Genomic DNA, 17,388 nt, shown 5'->3' on the forward strand with positions numbered 1-17,388 from the left:
CTTGGGGCTGAAGATAGGCCAAATGGGAGAACCTTGTATTGGTAATGTATATTTTGAACTTGGAAACATAGGTAACACCAAGGAGACGGGTGAATTGGTATATGGGAATATGCATCCTTCAGGTCGATGGAACATAGCCAGTCATTGGGTTGAATCAGCAGCAAAATAGATTTGAGAGAAGTCATTTTGAATTTCTCTCTCTGTATGTGTTTGTTGAGTAGTTGTAGATCCAGAATGGGTCGTAAACCTCCTGACTTCTTTGGAATAAGGAAGTATTGGGAATAAAATCCCTGATGATGTTGATGAAGAGGGATGATCTGTATGGATTGTTGAAGTTGTAGGTTGTTCAATTCCGCTGTGAGGGATGTGGACTGGGTTTGTATCATCCTCTTCGGAGGAATATGAGGAAGAGAAGGAGTGGAGTGAAAGTTTAGAGGGTAACCGTCTTTTATGATGTTTAGTACCCACTGGTCTGAGGTGATGGATTCCCAAATGTGGAGAAAAATTGAAGGCGTCCTCCTATGAATACTGGTATTTATTTATTTAGTGGATTTTTATATACTGCAGCATGTAATAAAAACATCACCTCGGTTTACAATAAACAATAAATCAGCAACAGGCTTTACATACAATATAAATTAAGGTGGACATAATATAGATCAATTAAGAACAATTTAAGAACAAAATATAATATAAATCAATTTAGAACGAGTTAGGTGGCTGTATTAATTTCAAAAAGACGAAGGTTGCTTTTGTTGAGGAGCTGGCGTTTGCTTTAATTGCCTCTGTTGTCTGGCACGACCCCTAGAAACAGGTGGAGCTGTGTTCCTGGGTGGGACATATGGTTGAGGCCTATACTGGGAATAGGGTCTATTGTAAGGTCTTGCAATACCGACGACGGTAAGGATAAAAACGATGTTGAGTTTTATGAGACTTTGCAGGTGTTGTAAGGGAAAGTACAGCTGCACTTTGTTCCTTCAAATGGGAGATTGTGTCTCCGAATTTATCTCCAAAGAGATTATCTGCTGTGCATGGAATATCGGCAAGTTTCTCATGGATGTCAAGACGAATTGTGCTGATGACTCGAATGACTCATAAATGGACCGTAGTAAATGTCTGAGACTTTCTTCAATATCCAAGAAAGACTGTGGAAGTGTGTTGTCTTCTGATAAACAAAGTGGACGCAGCTTTTGGAGTGATTCCAAGATGTACTGTGTGGTATAGAATTGATGATACTGTATTCTATTTGTGAGCATGGAGGAGTGGTACGCTTTCTTCCCAAAGTCATCCAGACATTTATTCTCTTGGCCAGGTGGTGCATTCGAATGTAGTTTAGTACACTTAGCTTTGGATAAGGCCGATTCAACCACAATAGATTGATGGGGGAGTTGGGCAGTCTCATAAATTGTGGAATTACGCATCTTATACTTAATATCAATCTTTCTGGAGGTAGCCGTTGTTGAGAATGGAGTTTTCCAGATTTTGAACAGAACATTTTCTAACACCGAATGTGGGAGAAGTGCAGTCTGCTCGGGAGGAGATTCGAATATTTTTAGGATCCCTAGCATTTCAGCCCTGGGATCAGGTACTCTTCCGGTTTCTACCTGAAGAAAACTGCCTACTTTCTCAATGAATTTTGCATAAGTCAAGTCTTCTGGAGGAGAATAAGGCTCAGGTAGGCCTTCCGGAGGATCAGAAGGCATTCCTGAGTTCAAAGAGTGAACTGATTCCGGAGAACCTGGGCTAAGTGGTTGAATTGGTGTATGTTCCGTTTCCGGTTCCAAAGGTTCAACATATAAAGGTGAAGCAGGTGAACAGTGAGGGGAGTTCTGTGGTGGTATTTGTTGAGTTTGTTCCAGTTCTTGGAAAAAAGAGCTTAGGATGTCCGAGATTTTAGTCATAGTAGGTGCCGCAAGAGTGCCCTGTGGAGGAATGTGTAATCTTTGCTTAGGGGCTTTTGTTAGAATTGCCACTAGCAAAATGTCCTCAGTTGATGTTCCCTTTTGTTGGTCCTGAGGAGGAATAATTGGAGACAGGCGAACACGTTTTGATAACGGGATCTGTAGGGAAGGAGAGCGTCTCTTAGCTCTAGATGCGGATGAGAGACTAGCCAAAGAACTTTCACTGAGTGGCGTCTGACCTGAGGATAGTCAGGCGCAGATACATTTTCAACATCCATGTCAGAGCTGATACTGGAGATTTTTTGTGAATCTCGAGGGTGCTGTCTTTGTTGTTTTCTCTTTTGCCGTGTGCTTCAATGAACGTGAATGATGTGATTTATGATGATGCTTGCCCGTTACATTGTGGTCTGGTGATTCCACCTGCATCCTTTTTGCACCATGCACCTTAGGTGCGTCGTGCAATGGTTTCTGCACCGTAGATGCGCCGTGTGGTTGGCCATGCACTGTGGAGGCGCCATGCACCGTTAGATGCGTCGAGGATGTGTCGTGCGCATGGTCATGCATCATGGATGCGCCGTGCGTCGATCCGTGCAATTTGTATGCGCCATGTGTCGTTCGTGCGTTGTAGGCCTTTTGTGCGTCGTGCTTTCTTTTTATTGACGCTGAAGGTGCAGATTTTGATGACTCATTCCGTTTCCTTTGATCTGAGTACCACTGCCGGATCCCCGGCATTACTGCGTGGCCTTGAGGGTATGTGAGACCCTGGCCTGGTACTGGGATGACTCTTCCGAATTCGGCTGGTCCCAACCAGGACACCCGTTTCTAGTTGGCCTTACCAGATTTCGCTGGTCCCGGCAAGGAATGAACGGAGGATGGTGGGGCCGAAGTGCCTGTCTGAAGTCTTTCCGTCCTTGCTGCCTGCTGCCACAGGGATCGCGGTGACATTCTACCACAGTCCCAACATGACTTTTGGTCGTGGTCCGGGCCTAAGCAGATGTAGCAATAATTATGTCCATCCGTGAAGAACATAATTTTGCCACACTGGCAATATTTGAACCCAGAAGGCTTCGGAGCCATCTGAGAAGAAACATTCTTGAAAAAATGCGAAAAAATTCGTGTCAGGAAAAAGGAGCAAGAGGGAAAAACCCCGTGTGCGAACGGCTCGCGGAAAAAAAGAAACTGAAGAGGTGAGGGAAACGCGCGGGAACACTATCGCACAGACGCACATAGTCAAAACTCTGTGGTTAGCTGAGGAAACTCTGCCTACTCGAGATCGCAACGCTCTCCCAGACAGCATGGCTAAATATAATATAACGTAAGTAATATTTTACCTCATTTGACTGTCCTTTTCCATGGGAAATTTGTTATAATCACAAATGCTTGTCATTTATCGGGTCACACACACTTTCTAATAACTCATTAAATCTATTTTGTCCCATTACTGTTTCTTATCCCATAAGCCAGTGATCAGTCTCATAGTAAGATACAGATGATGGCAAATAAAGTCCAACCTGGTCCATCCAATCTGCCCAATTGAGATTCCTCTGCTTTGGTAGATGAGCACACACATTCTCACATGCAACCCAACACCAATTTCCCCCCACTATCTTATCCTTTATACATTTTGTTATTTATTTATTTTTATATTTTATTTATTTATTTTATTTATTAAAGGCTTTTATATACCGACTTTCTTGATACAAATCAAATCAACTCTGTTTACATCGAACAAGCAGTAACTATAACCAACCAATAACAAGAGACAATTTGAAAGAGTATAAAGTTACATTATAACAAGGATGCGTTAACTTGGAGTAGGAAATAAGAAGGGGAACGAAGATAGAGTATAATATACAAGGGAGTATATGAGGGAGGCAAGGAGCCATCCTCATGATAACTTGTAAGCTTGTAACTATATTCTGTAACTTATAACTTGTAACTATATTCTGCTTTTCAACACTTTAAAGCAGATTACATTCAGGTACTGTAGGTATTTCTCTATCCTCAGAGGGCTTACAATCTAGAGTTAGATTTTACAAGCGTTGCTCGTGCAAAGATGGCCACATAAAAAGCGTATGTGGGCTAGGCGCGAGCAACGCAGATTTAAAAAGCCACAAAATACACGTGACAAAAATAAGAGGGTGGAAAAGTGGCGGGGCATGGACATTCCGGGGCAGGGCCAACAGTTACACGCCTAATTCTGAATTTTAAAACCAGAGACTGCGGCGCGCATTGGCTTGCTCTCCGTGTAACTTTACTGAGCAAGTCTGTAGATCTCGAGTTTTAGGGTTTTCAGGACAGGGTGAGGGGTTTGGGTCAACTGGGGGGCATGCAGGATGAAGAACCAGAGGCACCTGGAAGACCTCTATATTAACTGGGCAAACTGGGGGATTAATTGGAAAAACTGAGTTGTCCCTACGTACGTGTGTAAAAGCCAACAAAGTCCTATGGAAGAGGCCTAAGTAACCTCTTAAAATTAGGAGCTTACTTATGTGCAGTTGGTGTATTTTAAAATATATGTGCACAAGTACGCACACGATTTTAAATTCCATCGTATCTTTGTTCACACGCCCATACGCACGTTAATGAACGCACACGAGTTTGTTTTAAAATTAGCCTGCAAGTTTGCACCTGAGGCAATGGAGACTGAAGTGACTTGCCAAAGGTCACAAAGAGTGGCAGTGGGATTTGAACTCTGGTTTCCCTGTTTTGTTGCCTGCCGCTATAACCATTAGGTTATATCACACCATCCCAGAGCCAGTGCAAGGGTATTAAGTGCACTAGGCAAAGCTTACAGCCTTGCATGACCATTCCCACACACATTCAAATTTGGAATGCTATTAGTATTTTTAGCAAAAAAAAAGTTAAAATAGTCATGTGGAAGAACCTAGGTGAAAATATTACTCTGCGCATCCAAGTGTTGGGACCTCTCACAGCTGAAAGTTGGCTACACTACTGGAGAGGGAAAAGAGAACATGTGAACCCCCTCAGTACTATGTAATGTTTGTAAATCTGTTGGCACTTAACTTAAATGTAATCTGTTCAGCTAACATTTTTGAAGTCTTTGTGATAGCCCTGCTTTGGCTGGAGGCTGGTTTACAGACCACGGCAAGGTCAATGGTGTGCGGTCCGGATGGTTCTGCAACCTTCTGGTGCCATTCCACCTATAGGAGGCTAGGAGGAAAATCCTCCCAGCACCCAGAACTTTCTTCAGGATAGCTGCGTTCTTCAGTGGTTTGCAAAAGTACGACTGGCTGGACCAGGGCTGGTAAAGCTTTTCTCTCTTTAAAGAAATTGCCTTGTTCTTAGGCTCCACTGCTATTTTTTTACGAGGGGGAGAGAAATGATATTTTAAGCCAGCATTTCAGTCTAGCTGACGCTAGTTATTTAGGATGAAATGCTTCCCTTGAGGTTTGCAGGGCTAAAGTATAGATCCTTAGGAGGAGAATATTACTTTCCTTTTAAAAAGGGGGTCATATTTCTCATTTGCCTGTTATTTGGATTTTGGGGTTTCCTCTTCTTACTGAGTCTTATCTGCCTGTTTCATTTTTCACAGCTGGGTTGCTCTCTAGCTATTACATAGAAAAAGCAAGCCTTTTTCATATACATAATTAGATTATGAAATACTTTCTCACCTAAAACACTATATAACCTTTATTACAGTTTATTTATCTGCAGGTGCAACTGTTTTCCACCATTACCATATACTCCTGGGGGAATTCTGCACACAAAACTGTAAAATTCTGCAGAATTCCTCATACTTTATATTGGTTAAAATACAATATGAATCACAGTTTTTGAGTAATTCATTTAAAATGTAATACAGAAAAGTTACTAATCAAAGAAACAGAGTTTTAAATATTTTGAGCAAAATTTTCCTAGAAGTATGCTGTAAGAGCATCCCTTTCACCCTCTCTCCCTACTCCCCTGGCCCGACCGTTGTCACTTTGCCCTCTCAGGCCCCAACTCTTCCACCCTCCACTATCTCTCCCCTCCCTATCTAGGCTCAATCCCTTCCACTCTGTCTTCACTCTTCAGCCCTCCACTCCCAGAATTTGACCCCTTTATCATGCTCCCTCTGTCCCTCCCTTTCACACACACCAGCCTCTCACACAAGATCCCTCTCTCATGCACATACCCACACACTCTGACACACTCCCTCTCTCTCTTGTGTGCATGCATACACACACACACACACACACACACACACAAGCTCCCTCTCTTTCTCACACACCCCTTCATACAGGCTCCCTCACTCACAGGCCGATACAGTAAGGGCGCGTAAGAAAAAGTGCGGTAGTGCCGGGCGCCCACTCGTTTGCCGCGCACACAGTTTGGATCACATACCGCTCGATACAGTATTTAAATGGCATGCAAATGCAAGCTGCGTCCAAAGCGCGTCCATGAAGCGTCCATGAAGTGCAATCCATTTTACTGTATAGAGCGCTATACAGCGCCTATACTGAATCCTGGGTGCGCTGGTAAATGTCATTTCAAATGTCATTTCAAATGACATTTGAAATGACAGGTACTAGGAAGTGGATGGTTCTCCTATGCTCGGGCATCGGGGATTGGCAGTCCTCTCTCCCCCCCTCCCGAAGCAAGGCGCAGGGCGAAAATCGACTCGACATATTATTAAAGCAAATAGAAATTGTAACAAAAGTAAACTTACTGCATGCTTCCAGCAGCCCCAGTCCTCTCTCCCCTCCTCCCGAGGTGCCCACCGTGGCTCCCCTGCCTCCCGGGGGCAGCCGGCGGCGAAAGCGGCTTCCAGCAGCCCCGCCGGCGAAGGTGCATGAACACACGTCCAATTTGGGCGCTCAAGCAGCGAAGGCGCATGAGTGCACGCCGTGACCTGAGCGCCCGGATGGACGTTAAAATTTTCAGTTTTCTTAGTTACCTTCCACTTTTAACATACCTCCCCATGTGTCTAGTCTTCTACAGATTTTTGCCCTCTGCAAAGGGTGTATTATTCCTGCAAATCCTTCTACCTTATCGCCAATAAAGATGTTAAAAAGTACAGAGAAGAAAAGTAGATCATAAAAATAAAGAGTACATTTCTAGATTAGGGCTGTGCACTGCCACGTGAGAGGTCCCTGTTTCGATCTCTGACTCGAGTCTTCATCTCCCCGAGTTGGCTGGCGCTGGGGATATTGCGGAGGCAGTGTTCATGCTCTCCGGGTTGGGGGTGAGTCTTGATCATTGCTTAAGGGTGACACCTAGTGGCCAGATTCAGGGCTTGTGATTGCAGGGTTCTATGCAGAGCCCTGCTGTATGGCCCCTGGCTTAGGACCAGGACTGTACCTGCAATAACTAGAGTAAGTACCCTGAGGATGGATATAAAATAGGGGGAAGTCTCATAGCACCAGATCGCAGCCCTGGCTCCAATGAGCTGGAAGCCCAAAGGAGCAGGAGGAAGCTGCTGGGTTCTCCCCTCCCCCTCCCCCCCCAAAAAAAAATACTGATTGAATGATCCTAAGTTTTCCTCTTTCTCCCTCCTGTGCATTATTATACTATAGGCATCCAGTATTAGATGCCCTGAATGTTTCTGTTTATAGTGGCATGCATCTTTCATACAATTGGGACGTCGGCATCATATGTCGGCTCAGTGTTTTATGAAATCATTTTCTTTTACACTGCCCTCTGCAGCTACCTAAGTCTTCTGCCCTCCTATTCTCCCCCCCCCCCCTCCTCAGCACAGACCAGGTATATTTGCTGTGACCCCTGGGTCGGCTGAGCTTTAGAATCAAGGTTTAGCTCACCTGTGCTTATCTGTGATGGTTACAACTTCACTTTGAGTGTTTGGCAGATAGTTCTCTATAGAGGTACCTTTTTGGATTCTTGAAGGCCGCATGCCGGTGCGTTGTATGTGGGACTATAATATCCCTTCTCCCAAGAGACTGAAGAGTGAACGACCTTTGAACGTTATAAATGTGGAAGGAAGGTCATAGCCCATGGAGGAGCTGGCACCCATGAAATAATTCTTTGCCTAACTTCTAGCTCTGGTAAGCATTCTGCCTCAGGCACTCTCAGCTTGCATTCTGATTTGGTCTGTACTTCAAACTCTAATAATAAAATGTAACAAAATACCAAAATGTTCCCATGGCTTTGGGCTTTGCGCAACTGGGATGATTGCTGTGTCTAGCCACATTCCCACACATTAAGCGAGACTATGGAGCTTTTATTAGTAATTAGCTTGTGTGGCTTTAGAGCCTTCAGACACAAATAAATGTTTTCAGTGGGGGTATTATTAATTATGATTCAGAAACCCCCCGTAAACAGCTAGAGCCAGGAATGTGCATGTCTGCCGATAACGTAGTAAATGGTGGCTGATAGCCTGATAACAGTCCTCTTCTGTTGTTCAGTTCTGGGTTACATCTCCAGTGCTCTCTTTGTTATTTCCAAGAAGTATATGGAAAACATGTTTTTAACCTAGATTTTGTAGTTGAGGTGCAGTTTTGCGGCTGATGCTGTGGAAAAATAGGGAGCCAATCCTATAGCCCATCCGTGAGTGTCTGATTTATTTACGTTTACTGCAGATCATCCCAACTGTTATGATTAAACTGCACTAACATAGCTGAGAGGTTTGTGATTCACGTAGTCCAAAGAGAAGGTGAGAGAAATATTTGGCAGATTTACTCTGTCCATTCCATTTTCATTTCATTTTTGTACCTGCATGCCACCCTCCTTCCAACAAGGACCCGGAGCAGCTCAAAACGAATATCAAAGCGCAATACAAATTCGTGAAATACACAATAGGATAAAATATTCAGAATCAGTAATAGGCATTAAACACAATTAGCAAACATTTCCCACCTTGGTCCCAGAAACAAGCTCCCCCACCCATAACAAGTTAATGACTCCCACCCAGCAGCAGAGCAATAATTCCAGCCTGCACAAATGGCCCCTCACGTTCCCAGTCCATTTCTTAAGGACTTGGATCCGAAAATGTGGTCTAACCGTGTGATATTGTCTAGCCAGGCCTGAAGGGAGGCGTTCTGGCTTTTCACTAATTACGGAAATTTTCTGTTAACAGTATTCTCAATATTTCACTAATTTCACTAATTACGGAAATTTTCTGTTAACAGTATTCTCAATATTACAATTAATTTCCAACAGCGGGCACTATACATTTTTGTGGGAGGAAAGTTTTAAGTTACCTTGCTGGCTTTCTTGCCCAGAAACATTTTTTTCCTTTTCTTCAGAAAACTGTTTCTGTAAAATCATTTTGTGGTTTCCTCCCTGTAGGGAACAGAGACAATATTATATCATGCCAGAAAGAGTTAGGGTTGCAACCAAGTGAAACATTTTTGTAAAAAAAAAAAAAGTGTTAATGGTTACGTGTTAGTTTTCTTGCTCTCACTAAAACCTCATTTTCATGCCCACCGAAGTCTTCATTAACAAAAAAAAAAGCTTTCGCGCTTTCTAGCAAAAAACCTGCTTGCCTGATGGGTGCTGTGTTAGAATTTGTGCTCCCTGGGTTGTACAAGTTCCAGTTCTTGGAGAACACGTGGACCGATGTCAGGTTAATTTGAAGAGGAGTTTGGTGCAAACATGGAGTTTACAGATGTAGTAGGATTCAATTGTGTAGCCATTTGAAGAAATCCTTTCACATATGTTATCTGAAACACGTATATGAAAACGTATTTTAATTCGTATTTGATTAGGGTAGTGAATTAGTCTTACTTCCCTACTGGAAATCGATGCAGGAGGAATGGATGCTCGGTCCTTTGTGCGTGTCAATAAGTTAATTCACTAGTAATTCACAAAATAGGCCTCTTAATCTTTAAAGCCGTACTTGAGGGAGTGCCTCCATCTCTACAGACCAGAATGGTCATTGAGGTCTCAAGATGCAGCCTTTTGGAGGTTCCCTCAGTGACCTTAATTAGATTAGCAGTGGCCAAAAACTGGGCTTTCTCTTGTTTAGCTCATAGATTTTGGAACAGGCTTCCGAAAGATTGCATCAGAATATCTGGCGTTTATTTGTGAAGAAGGACGTTGTAAAACAAGCTCTTCTCCTCTCAATTGTAATTGACAAAGGGTACGGGGTGGGCTAGGATGGGAGGGAGGATTGTTTGGATGACTGGTGAGGCATGCTGAGTTGGATATTGTTTTTATTGTTTCTAGGCATAGTATGTATATGAGTCAATATATGCTATGCTATGCTTTGTAAAGTATAAAATTAATAAAAAGATTTAAACTTAAAGACATGGTTGTTGAGCCAAGCATTCAGCTAGTAGGAATATGATATTTTGCACTGGCTGAATTATTGTTTGTATCTGTGGGTATTTTGGTTAATTTCAAGATTTGATGTGATTGTTTTATTTTTTAGTTGTTTTGGTGTTGAGTTGATTCCTCCTTAGGCATCCGTTAACTGGGGAAGCATAGCTTACTGTGGCTTGTTATTATCTTGACATGCTTTGATTTTTTTATATTTTCGTTTTATAATTTAAATTGTTTTAAGATAGCTTGACTATTTCTTTTATAAATTAATTTGCCTGTTTTCTTGGGTTTTTTTTTAATATGAAAGCTTTCTGCAGAATAGGAAAAATCAGTATAGTGTAACCTGATTTGTAATCCATATTATAAGGCCAGTAATTAATTTGATTACCATTAAGTTCTTATTTTGATTTTTTTTAAATGTTCTCCCCTTGATGTGAGATATGTATTACAATTAAGTGTTCTATTATTCTATCAAACCTTAGATTGGGGTTTTTTTTTTGACCAAAGTATTTACTTTGATGTAAATTTATAATCTATAAATAAAGATTTCAAAGACATTGTAGATTTGTTATGCTATACCTTACCTTGGGTATTAGTGCGATAAGGTGAGTAAAAAGTATCCAAATCTGTTACTAAGGAGTTTGCTGAAAGAAGTCACTCTGCTGTATGCGAGTGATTGAAGCAATGACATGCATGCTGCTGCTTCGGATGGTTGTGTATTGTCAGATACCCAATCCCTGAGTGCTGGATGCAGCACGAGACTGTGCCAGCTGTCCAGCAAAGCAACCAAGTCTCCATGGCCACAGTTTTCATGTTATAGTTCTACTTGATATCCTAGCCTGGCATCGTGCAGAAAAACGAAATTGAGTTCCTTCCTTATTTCATATTGGTTTTGTTTACCGAAATTTCTAATCTGCTAATGCTTAAACCTTGCACATAACAATCTTTAAACATGAAATGCAATCATATGACACAAAAGTAGACTCATCATACAAAGCAATGAAAACGAGACAAAACAGGCGAAAAAATTGTTGGGGCCACCCTCACGTATTGCCCTCTTTATGGGCTTTCACAGGAGAGGCAGTAAAAACAAAGACAAGGGCTAACACAGGAGCAGTTACCCAAATACCTGTTGGACAAAATGTGCTTTAACTGTTTTCTGGAAGTACAGAGAGAGGTGAATTTTCAAAACGTTACGCATGTAAAAATTAGCATATACATGCATAAGAAGCCTCTACTCACGCATTTTCTATTTTATGAAAGTCCAAAATGTGTGTGCATTTTCATTGTCGTGCGCACATATATGTGTGCAAAAAGGGGTAGTCTAGGGGCGTTCCCAAGAGGGGACAGCAGTTACGCACACAAGTTGCTATTTGAAAAGACACATGGATGCATTTTCCAACTCATTCGCTTATTTTTATCCCCACCCACCAGGTTGCCCATTTCTTCTCTAGGTCATGGAGACCTTGGTTCTTCAGCCTCAACCCCCACCACAGTTCACCCAGACCTCCCTCCCAGTGAGTCCTACACAAACATGTTTAATATCATTTACACCAGATAATTAGCAGTCCTGCCATTGATGTTTTTAGGTTGTAACTACCACCCCCAGGGGCGGGTCTATCATGAGGCAGGGTGTGGCGGCAGAATTTTGGAGCGACAAAAAGTGCCCTCCAAAATACCTCTACTGCAGCCGCTGCCTCACCCTGCCTCAAAAGTCAAACATCGGATCAGGCAAGGATAAACCAAACCCCTGCCCGAGCCACTCAGTGGCAACCCGGGCAGTAGGAGTTGCGTTTTTCCCGACGTCATCTCCTGCTGCCGCCAGACCTGGTCAGTGAGAGTGAGAGAGGTTGTGGGTGTGTATGAGAATATGTATATGTGTGTGTATGTGACAGTGTATGTGTGAGAGGGGGGGCGGGAGCAGGGGGTATGAGGGGGAGAGTGGGTAGGGGGTGGCTAGAGGGGCGAGAGCGGGGGACGCTGTCTCATCCCTCACCTCAGGCAGCAGATTGCCTTGAGCCGTCCCTGAACACCCCCATGCAGAATACCCCAGTGCTTTCTTGGTAGCATAGGCAGGTTACCCTTAGACCTATCCAGTCTGCCCATTGATGGGTTTGGTTTATCCTTGCTTGATCCAATGTTTGACTTTGGAGGCAGGGTGAGGCAGCGGTTGCGGTAGAGATATTTTGGAGGGGCACTTTTTGCCGCTCCAACCTAAAACATCAATGACAGGATTGCTAAAGGTTTGTAGAGCTGAGCAGGAGGTACGGATGGGCAGACTGGATAGGCCCTATCATATTCCTCTGCTGTTACGTTCTGTGTTAAGGCATATTGATAACCTGCATGGGCAGTCGTTATGACGCTTAACAGAAGTGACGAGTCTGCTTGGAAGACCATTGCACTCATATCACAGCTGTTGGAGTCAGAATTGCTGCTCAATGCCGGTTACCCCTCGACTTCCCTCATAGCCTGTGGTATCGCTAGGTTATGATTCCGCTATCCCTTCACGTCTTGCAAATAAGGATCCTCTGTATTTCTCCCATAACTTTTGGAAGTCCATTATAGTTTTAGCTTCCACCACCTATTCTGGGAGGGAATTCCAGGTATCCACTACTCTTTCTGTGAAAAAATATTTCCTGATGTTCTTGAATCTAAAAACCACAAAAACATGTTACAAAACACAGAAAAAAAAAATGGTTCTGTCTGTTGTTCCACAGCTGTATTTTTAACCGGCCACTCAGAATAGGATTCAAACTCTCAAAACTTGCACAAAAAAACATGCTCATACCGCGGAACACAAAATAATAAAGGAAAACCACAAACAACAAAAATAATTTTGAAGAAACCTGAAATAGCTCTTTACACAAAACAAGATCATATTAACTTGAAGTAAACAAGATAAGTTTAAAGAGGGTCACATTAAAAGTTAAATAAGTCAGTAGTTCTACTAATTTACCCTTTCCTGCAACAGAATCATGATAAGATGAAAGGGGTTATTATAAGGGATTTGTTCTTGCCCCAGCCTTCAGGAAAGGGGTGAAAACATGGCTGCTGAAAGCAACCTTTGGTTTGTACTAAAATCGCAAAGCCCTTCAGGGACTCTGTACCAAACGAAGGACAAAAGTCCTATCCCAGACCTTATTTCACTATGTGGGCAGGCTGCACTGTTTCTGTACGGTATCTTAACTAAGGACACACACTGTCCTAAAGAGTTTAGTCCATTATAAACAGGGACAGTAACTTTCAAACTGGCGCACATCTGCGCACCTACTTTGGCCCATGCCCAGGGCCACGGCCATTTAATAACATACGTGCGCATATGTTATAAAATACTCTGGTTGCACGCACACGTGCGCCAAATTTATTGTAGGTGGGTACATATATATGTGCACAAATCCCACATATGCCGTGTAAATCAGGGGAATTTAAAAGGGGTACATGCTGACGCCATTCCCAGTTTACCAGTTCATCCACCAGTTTGCCCAGTTAACAGGACCTCCACCCCCCTTTGGTTTAACAGCCTACAGTCCCCCCAGTTACTCCAGACTTTACATAATTTTATTAATTACAATGTTAAACTATACCATATTATTTATTATCATTATGTTAAATTGTCATCCAGTTATATTGTTCCATATGTGCCACTGTTCTATGTAAAGCCCCTTATCTCTGTTGGGCAGTTTATCGTTATATGTAAACCGGAGTGATTTGTAGTCTCTATAAGAACCTCGGTATATAAAAATTAAAAAAATAAATAAATATAAATAAACCCCTCAGAAATGGTTCGGTCCTTTTATTTTTATTTTTTAACTTGCACGTCATCCATAGCACAAGTAAAGTTACACGGCAGGGGACCATGGGGGTGCACCGATGCACAGAGGTATTTATGCGCACATCTCTGGTTCACACTCCAAAACGCCCAAGCCCCACCCAGGTCACGCCCACACCCCACACCTTTTGAAAACTTTGGCGATATGTGCGCTGTGGGAGATACACGCGAATTCGGGCAGCTTTTAAAATCTGCTCGGCACTCGTGAGCCAAACTCATTCATGCATCCCCTCATGAATGTGCGTGCCGGGCTTTTAAAATTCACCTTCTATTGTTTATTGCACTATTTATGCGATGCACCATACCCCAACAATATTATTTAACCATTATAATTTACCAATTACCTATCTATATGTAAAAATATTGGGTCCAATTATGGGCCCAATATCCAGGATATTCAGCAGGATGAACATCCTGCTGAATATCGAGGATTAAAGTTATCCAGCTAAGTTTTTAATCCTAATTGGCTAGCTTTCAGTATAGCTGGTTAAGTCTTTAGTTATGCAGCCACATATGGTCAGATAACTTTAGCTCTGCTCTGAGGCAGGTCTAACGATATCCAGCTAACTTAGCTGGACACAGCTGAAAATTGGCTAAGTTAGATAATTTAGCTCTGCTCTGAAAGTCCTCTTTTTTTTTTTTTTTTTTTTTTATCCATCTAATTTTAGCTGGATAATAACAACCAACTAAAATTCAGTCAGATAAGTGCATTAGATATTCAGCAATAGGCATTTAGCTGGATAATTCACAATGTATCTGGCTAAATGCCTTTGAATATGGAACTCTATCTTATTTTAATTCTTCTATTTCTGTAATACATCTTCATTCAGCAAGGACTATTAAACTGTTGCCAGCTACCCTGAATGCCTTATTCTACAAGCTTGCAGGAAAGCATAAATGTATATCCTTTAGTAAGAAGAGTGTTGCCAGCAAATAGGTGCAAAGATTTTATTGTGAGAAACTTCTAGTATGCTGCTTAAGATGGTGAATTTCCAAAAGTCAATGTGTCCTCCAACACGATCCCGTGTTTCGCCCCAAAGTCTGTGTCTGAAGGGACTAGGTAGGCAAAAGCTCACAACTACAAAAGCAAAAGAATAAAGTCATATCGATATTGTAAGAAGATAAACAGGACACAGTATTGCATATGTCCCAGGAAACCACTTATAATGTTTGAAGTTTGAGGGCCTGTGTTAAGTAGCAGCCTAGTGGTTAAAACAGTAGGCTGAGAATCAGGAAGGCGAGGGTTCAAATCTTGCTTCTGTGACTTCACCTTCCATCGCCTTAGGTACAAACTTAGAAGTCTATTTATTAATTGAACTGTTGTATATCTGCTAAAGAGTTAGCAATCTGTTGTGGATCTGCTCCCCCAAAGGGGTGGAGCTAGCAATCTGATATCGATTAGCTCCTCCCGAGGGGAGGAGTAACAATCAGTTATGGATCTTCTTCCCTAGAGGGGAGGAGTTAGCAATCTGATGTAGATCTGTTCCTCCAGAGAGGAAGAGTAGCAGTCTGTTATGGAATCTGCTCCCCCGAGGATAGTAGTCAGCAGTCCGATGTACTCCGTAGATGAAGTTAGTAATCTGTTGTGGGTTGGCTCCCCACAGAGTGGCAATCTGTTATGATACCACTCTAGTAGTGTAAGGAACGAACACAGTGTAAATTGGTGAATCCCTGGGCCAATGGCAGATGACAGCGCCCCCAGGAGGATATCCTGAGAGGGATCACCGGCTAGGCTGGAGTATGTAGACAAACACAGATAGTTCTTTATTAGACAGGAAGTAGAACCACCAGAGGTGGCAGTAGTGAGCTGATGTGCACGGCAGGGCTGAAGTCCTTCAGATACCGGAATAGCAATCTCTGGATTGTTGAGCTGTAGAGAGAGACTATAGGTAGTGAGTAGACAGGGTATGCTGGATACATAACCAGTAGTAGATGATACACTCACAATTGTAGATATCTGTAATGGCTTCTATGCAACAGAGAGTCTTCAGTATATTCAGGAACAGGAGCCGTAGGCAAGTACTGGTTCCTATATGCACTCTGGAATAAGAACTCACAATATCTGTGTATGAGATGGCTTCTGGAATAGAAGAGAGTCTTTGGAGGGTTTTAGGAACATAGGCCCTTGTGGAGCAAGTACCGGTTCCTATCTGTAATAGAACTCACAGTGTTTACGTCTGCGATCGCTTCCAGGCAGTAAGGAGTCTTCTGAGCATTCAGGAACGTAGGCCCTCGAGGAATGAGTACCGGATCCCGTCTTAGCAATCTGAAACCAAGAAGAGAGAGCAAGGCCCCCGAAGGTCGGGTACCCCTAGGTAAGTTTGTGGAGGCAGAGCAGCAGAGAGATGTTCTCTTTCCCTTGCTAACTCGATTTGTAGTTGCAAGCAAAGACCTTTTAAGTTGGAAGCGGATGACGTCACTACGGGGGGATGCCCCCGAGGTTCGCGCCCTTGCTGGTACAAAGTCTGGAGCACGCGCCCTTACATCATCAGGAACAGGGCGGATCCGCAGCGTCAGGCCAGCCCGGGGATTCCGGGGAGAAGCGGCGAGGAGAAGCCGTGGCAGCATCTGTCTGTCAGACCCAAAGGGAGTCGCCACCAAGGTAGAGAGGGTGGAGCGAGGGCGAGAACAGGCACAAACACAACAGGAACTTTTCCCATAGGGAAAAATATCATGATGCACTAAGCTGTGATACAGAGTATTGCAGGTAATTGAATCCCACTATATTTTCCTAGCGGTAAAATACCATGGGGAAAAACCTACAGCTTAGCTGAACCTATTAACATTGTGCAATGGTGGCCCCACATCTTGGGCCTGACATCTTTTAATGGAGCTGATGTGCCCTGGTGTTCCTCCCCAAGTACTAAAATTAGTGGGAATCTATAGAGACCCCTCTCTCAACCTCCCACTCGAGACACCCCCTTATGTGCTGAAAAGTTACAAATGGGAATTTTTTTTTTTTACCATTCCAAAGCCCTCCCCTTTCTCCAAATACTCAGCACCCTACCCCTACCATCCCACACCCCTTTGGAACTCTCCCCAGTTTATTAAATAAAAATTGCCATTGCTATTACAAGCATCCCTAGTGGTGTAGTGTAGAAAGACGGATCATCCCTGTTCTCTGGAGCCAGTGCCTTATTCAAAATGGCACTCCTTTGCCCCTGGCACATGACAAGGGCAATAAGGATGGCCAGTGCATCCTGGCATTAGGGGTGCTCTATCCTTCCATACTACATCACCATGGGTACTTGTAAGTTTGATGAGTCATGAAGGAGGGGGAGGGCTGAGTCTTTAGGACATAAGGGAAAGGGTTTCAGAACAGCTGGATGGAGTCAACTTAAAATTTTTTTCAGTATTTGTAACTTTTTGCTGCCTCAGGGTAACTGAGGGGAGTGTTGGGAGAGGGGTCTATAGATCTGCATTGATTTTATTACA

General features: G+C 43.0%; 1 protein-coding gene across 1 annotated transcript in view; it reads left to right on the top strand.

Moving 5' to 3' along the window:
* The window catches only part of CNNM2 (cyclin and CBS domain divalent metal cation transport mediator 2), a 345,438-nt gene that overhangs the window by 94,567 nt on the left and 233,483 nt on the right, over positions 1–17,388 (top strand). The window lies entirely within an intron of this gene.

The sequence above is a fragment of the Rhinatrema bivittatum genome, chromosome 7 (genome assembly GCF_901001135.1).
Source record: "Rhinatrema bivittatum chromosome 7, aRhiBiv1.1, whole genome shotgun sequence".
NCBI lineage: Eukaryota > Metazoa > Chordata > Amphibia > Gymnophiona > Rhinatrematidae > Rhinatrema > Rhinatrema bivittatum.